Here is a 6,569-nt window from a genome sequence, read left to right as displayed (position 1 = left end):
GCAGATGCCAGTGGAGGTCAATGCCTTCTGGAGGCGATGCCAGCACAAGCACTGCCTGCCCACTAACCCCAACAGGTGCTCCACTCTGGTCCTCCCATCTCTGCACTGCCTTGGAGCTGGGGGCAGGATTCCCGGCATGACCTGGGCTGTGCTCTGCACACAGATTTGCATTACTGACCATGAAAGCACTGCTCTGTCACCTGGAGTATGAGGACGTGGTGTCTGAAGTTGAACGTGAGTGTGGCTGGGACAGACTCCTCAACACTGACACCCACCACTATACAGTGGGTCTTCTGGCCAGGTGAGAGCTCCATTCTCCTCACTCCAGCCATTATTCCTGCACAGTCTCTACATGATCCCCATGATCACGGGTGAGAGGGACTTGTCACCGAGGGATGGTGCACCAGAGTGACAAAGCCTCGAAGGGCTGGGTGCGCTGGAGCAACCACAACCCAAAGTGCCAGCATCTCTTTCCTGAGGAGTGCCAGCTTCTCTGCTGATGGCACAGAGCAGGAGCTCTATTTGCAGGCAGCCTAAGGACAGCCTGCTGGGAACAGGGGTTTGCATCGAAGGCTACTGACAGCCTGGGGGAAAGGATTGCCCCGTGGGCAGAATGGGTGTTTTTTTCAGCCTCTTTTTTCCTGAAATGAGCCTGCTGGTGTTCAGCTCCACCTTCCTCCTTGCAAGATGTAGTGGTGAAAGAAGAGGCCTCTGTGAGTCCCAGGACAGGTCTGTCTGCCCTGCTTAGAGTGGATGATGGCTTTTTTCCCCTGCCAGAGCAATGCGCAGGATCTCAGAGCCCTTGTGTTATCGGATAGCACGCTACCTGTTCAGGCTGCTCCGCAGAGAGGAGGCACGCTGGGAGGTTGCTGCCATGGCCTTCCTTGTGGAGGTGAGCCTGATGGCAAGCACTGCCTTGCTGAGCTGTGTCCCACCAACTGCCCTCTTGAAGATGCAGCTGCAGGGGACTCCAGCTGGTGAGGGAGGGGCAGAGTTGGGCTCTGCTGTGTGCCCTTTGTCCCTTGCTGCTGGAGTGACACCTATGGTTCATGCTGTCCTTGTGACAGCTCCTCCTCTTCCATCATGCTTTCTCAAGGCCAAGACACTGGAGCCTGCAAAGAGCTGGGGAACAGAGTGGAGCAAGCCAAACTTGCTCAAGCAAACCTGTGCAGGGCAGTGAAAGTGCAGGGGTGTCCTGCAGCCTCTGCTACCTTTGGGCTCTGCTGCCTTTGAGCTTGCATATGCCCATACTGCTGACTGTACCTAGCCCTGTGCAGTGATAGGGTTGTAACAGCTCTGCATCCCTCTCACCGATTTGTGTGTTTCAGGTCCTGCCTTGCCTGAATATAAAGCAATGGGTTGAACGCATCCTACAGCTTGTCCAAATCTACCTATGGAGGGAGTGCAGAGTGATGCGTCTCCTTGTGCTTAGATGCCTTATGGTACTCTGCAAGACACCCTCTATGGTGAGAAGTGGGCAGCTAGTCAGTCAGTATGGGCTGGGTAACACAGTAGCTTGCACTTGGACAGGCTTCAGAAGATGGGCAGCTTCTTACAACTCTCCTGACTTCCCTTCCATCTACCAGACTCCATCAGAACAGGTCTTTGGCTTCTGGGCTCTGGGGAAGCAGCACGGGATTGAACTGCTGGAGTGGTTCTGGCAACGCAGCCTTTCATGATTTCACAACATTGCACTGTGTTCCACACAGGCCAACACAATGTCAGCCCTGACTGAAAGCCTCATGGAGGTGCTGAAGGATGATGACAGGAAGGTGTTGTGTAGGACCCTGTCTGTGCTCAGTGAGATGCTCCTGAACAGAGATGTGCCCATTGCCAGCTCGCTCGCTACGCAGCTGGCTGAGGCACTCCGGCCACTCTTTGACAATGTAAGGCTCTGTGCCCACCACCAGAGGTGCTAGGCGCTGCCAGGGAGCCCTTCCCTTGTGGATTTTCAGTTCTGTGCTCAGGTGGGCCTGGAGCAGTCAGTTCTGAGGTTCTTGTTCTCTTCCTTTTCCCTAGGATACTAGCCGTGTGCAGCTGCTCTCCATTCGCCTTTTTGAAGCAGTGATGGAGCTGGTACAGGAAGAGGAAAGGCAGGGACTGACAGACTGCGTGCGACAGAGCCTGCTCCCGCTCTTCTACCACATGTATGATGAGAACCAGTTTGTGGCAGAGGTGAGGACACTGAGCTACTTGTGTCCCATGTGAGCGGGTTGAGTGGCCTTCCACTCTAATGCCTCCAAGACCTCTGCACTCTTGCCTCCTTCTGGTCTTTGGTTGGTCCTTTCTCCTGGGATGCTGTGCCATCTCCCAGTCTCTGCTGCTCTGCAGGCCTCTTGGGAAACACTGCTTCAAGCAACAATGTTCCTGAAGAAGTGGAACCTTCAGCAGCTGTTGGAATCAGGAGAGCTGTGGAGATTTGGCGAGTGCCTGGTAAGGGTGGCCTCAAAGCTCCAGACTATATCTGAAGAAGCCCTCTGCCCTCAGTACCCACTGTGAGGGGCTGGCAGCCGTGGCTCGTACCTACTGCTGCACTCATCATTGGCAGCTTGCTCCCCACACACTACTCCCTTCTGGTGTGTGGCCCAGCAGGGTCTTATCTAGGCTTCTGTGCCTTCCCAAGCCAGGCTGCCAACAGAGCCCCAGCCTAGCTGTGCCTTGGCATCAGGACAGCACTGAGGCTCCCTGTGGAGTAACCATCTCTGCTCCCTCCAAGCCAGGTGTTGACTGGCTATCAGGGGTGTCCAAGCTGGGATGTCAGTCCTGGATGCAGGGGCTGCCCATCCAAGGGGAAGAGTCAGTGTCAACCCTTCCCTCTGTCCCCTTGTACTCTCTCCAGCTGGAAGAGGAGAGGGACAGAGCAGATGAGTACCTGCGCCAATCCGCAATGTATCTGCAGAACCCACAGAAGTCCATACGAGAGGCAGCCAGCAGGCTCACTGGTGAGACAAAGCCCTCAGGGTCCCTGGCTGCCCTACTGCAGCTTAGCCCCAACCCCAGCAGCAGGACTCAACCCAGTGGCTGTGGTACCCTGACTATGCCTCAGGACTCCCTGCTGCCCTCTCCTATCCTTGCCCTTGTGCTTCATACATGGCTCAGCCCTGCCAAGGGGAGGAGCACATGTGGCCAGTCTGGCAGCACTGGTGCTGGGGAGCTGTGCCACTGGGGTGATGATAGGCTTGGTGTCCCTAGTGCTCAGCAGCTGCCACTTGAGCAGACATTTGCTCCAGGTCACCCGAGGATCAGTGAGAGCAGTGGGATGTCAGAAGGGACAGGTGTGACTGCATGAAAGATCTGGGCAGGGTTCTGCTCTCTGTCCACAAGAGGGGTGGTGTGGGCAGAGCAGACACAGATTAAAGGGACACATGAGATATTCATGGCAAGTACCTCAGTGCTTATCCTCTCACTTCCAGTTCCCGTCTTTGGAAGATCTGGGATTGGGTGGGGTGGGACAGAGTGGGGCTGCCCTGACAAGAGAAATTTCTGAGATTCCCAAAGGTCTGGGCTCTGACTTTGTCTCTGTTCCTCTCTGTTCCAGCCCTTCAAGGCACGACAAATAACTTCAGCCCCTCCATCTTTAACCTCATAACTCAAACCTGCCAATTTATAAGAACTGCAGAGACAAATCCTAACTCCAGATTCAGGCTGTTGCAAAACCAAGTCCATAAGGCATGGAGGAGGCGAGCTTCTTTCTTGGAAAATGGCTGGCCTTCTCTCTGGAACAAAGTTGGATTTTGCCACTGGAAATCCCCACACTGCTGATCCCCGGAGCTCTCAGGGCCATCTGAAAGGAAATATTAGGTGACTTCTGGCCTCTCGCAACACACAGGACAGCTCTTCTCTTAGATCCCTTTTCTTCACCCCCTTTTAAGGAAAATAAAATGCAAGAATTTTAAAATGCAAAAAATATAAAATGCAAAAATTCTAAAATGTGAAAATAGGCACTAGTTCACAATCTCTTTCCTCGGGCTCCTGCCCATCAAAGCCCAATCTGCAGTTGGCACTGCAGCTGCACACTGAGCTACCTGCACTGACAATATATCTTAACACTCCCACCTGTGTTTTGAGCTAATGTACTAAGAGGGCAAAAAAACAATTTCAAGCTATTTAACCACTGCTCTTACATACAGCATTATAACAAGTAATAAACTTAACAGAATGAAGGCTAACAAGAACGTCATAGGACAGAAATATTTATCAGTATGAAACCACAAAGGATCCTCCAAAGTCTGTCACTGATCAAGAGATTCATCCTTCTCTGCTTGTTAACATACTGACTCAAGCATTGATCACCATCTAACAGGCCTTACCTGGGACGTAAGTTCACACAGAGAATATTCTGAATTGGAAGGGACTTACAATGGTCACTGAGGCCAACTCTTGAAGTAAATGGTTCATATGGGGATTGAACGTGTATATGACCTTGGTGTTATTAGCAAGCTGATAGTCTGTATTTGATAAGGACAGTGAACAGAACAGCATAGACTTGGAGAAATAAAAAATAGGATGTAACTTAATCAAGCAGAAGTCATGCAAAACACAAGCAGGATGCCAGCTAAGCTCTGCAAGGCTGACAAACCCCAAGTTATAAACAAGACTGCACTTACTCAAAAGCAGTCGTCAAGGAGCAGATGTTGAAGACCACGGAAGAAGATCCCCAAAGAACCATATAAGAACTTCCAATAAGGGTTGTGACTATGTCCAATAAAGTAAAAGACATACATGAAGTAAGTGGGGATAGCTAACAATCATGTAATTCAGTGTGTATGATTGCACACTGTTTACCCAACACTCAGGGCAATTAATTAGAGGAAGGATCCTCCAAGTGACCAGCATGCTTCAATAAAGCAAGCCTGCTTTCTAATACTCAAAACTGTTGTAGAAAGTTTCTATCTGGAAAATTTGGATATCATATTTGCTATAAAATGAGCACTGATTTTTTAATGAAGGCTTCTGTCATTCCTCCTGAGTAAGTCCTTCTTGTTGCAAAGTCATCTGCCCAGCCTGACAGCTGGTCTACTCTCACCCCACGACAGGTGGCATGTCTGGAGGATCTCTTTGCAGTCCCTGAGAAGGGAAATTGGTCCTTGGTCACGTTCCTAACAGTAAGCTCAGTCTGCTGCTTGAAAACTCATGTCACATTGGGCAGCCATTTGTGATTCTCTTTTGTTGTGGCATAAATTCCTTGAGCTGGCTGTATTTTTTGTACTTGGGTAACTATTGCCTGTGTCCCTCCATGGGATTTATCATGAAACCATCTAGCCAGAGCGACTAAATATTCTTTGTCAGAACTGGTATTCCCCCAATTGTCCACATGCCAGTTGCCTTTAATTTTTCCCACTGTTATCTCTTCTTCTGTAGAGCAGTCCTTCTCATACATTGTCTTAGGGAATATCAGATTTGTTATTTCTTCTGGTCAGCCATCAGAGGCACATCAGGACATTATGCCAGGTGATGTGAAAATCTATGCTTTTCCTGTAATATCCCTGTTCTGTGACATATCCCAAGAGCATACCAAGAACCTGTACAGATGTTCACTCACTTAGCTCTTTCCATTATGTGCGGCATCATCAATTCTCCTAGTTCTGCTACTTGTGCACTCATCCTTGTTGGCAGCAGTTCTGCTTCTGTCATCTGTCCCCAGATCACCACAGCACACCCAGTCTGTTGCTGTCCTTGCAGGGAGTGGCACGAATCATCTGCAAATAGAATTAGATCTGGTTTATGTGAGGGAACATCAGTTAAATCAGTCTGTGCTCTACTTGAAACGTGCATCACTTGCTTACACTGGTGATGTCTTTCTCCATCATCAGGTACTGCTGTTAAGTTTTGGGATTAAAGGTGTTAAGGAGTGATATCTATGTGACCATTGTAGCATTAGAACTTTGGGTTCCTCCTGATGCTGCCAGAGTTAATAGAGGCTGATGCTCCTGCTGCAACTGTATGTAGTTGCAGTCAGTATCTCCTAAGGTCCTACTTTCTGCATTACCTCTCCATTAGCTATTCTCTAAGTTCTCAGTGGTCTCAGTCAAAGACTTAGTCAATTCCCCTAACCTAGGAAACTGTGGATGTCAGATCCCACAACTCTGAGAAAACCTCATGCCTACGTTTTTATGATCAGATGTGGGAGCTTCATTATGGTCTCTCTTTGTTATCATTTATTGCCCCTTCCCCAAAATACAGCCTAAATATTTAAATTTCCCTTTGACACAGCTGAAGACGCACTTTGTTCCCTTTCTGCTAGGGCAACACAATCTAGTATTACAACCATTACTTCTCATCACAATTTTCTTAGGACAAGTTGTTTTCATTGACTGTTTGTACAAGAGCTGATTCCAGGAACTTTGTATCTTAATTGCAGTGCAGTAAGTGCCAAAGTCTCTGCAGATTCAAGGGGCCTAACACATCTCCTAAAGATAAAAACACTTTCTCATACGCAATTTTTTTTTTAAACAGCAAAAAAAAGAAAAAAATCTTTTTTTCCTTTTGTTTTCACCAAAGGGGTAATACAAAACACTACGCAACAGAGAAAGTTTCTTGCTCAGGCAAGAATGTGCTCTTTGCACATT

The sequence above is a fragment of the Cinclus cinclus genome, chromosome Z (genome assembly GCF_963662255.1).
Source record: "Cinclus cinclus chromosome Z, bCinCin1.1, whole genome shotgun sequence".
Lineage (NCBI taxonomy): Eukaryota > Metazoa > Chordata > Aves > Passeriformes > Cinclidae > Cinclus > Cinclus cinclus.
Note: the sequence above shows the minus strand (reverse complement) of the source record.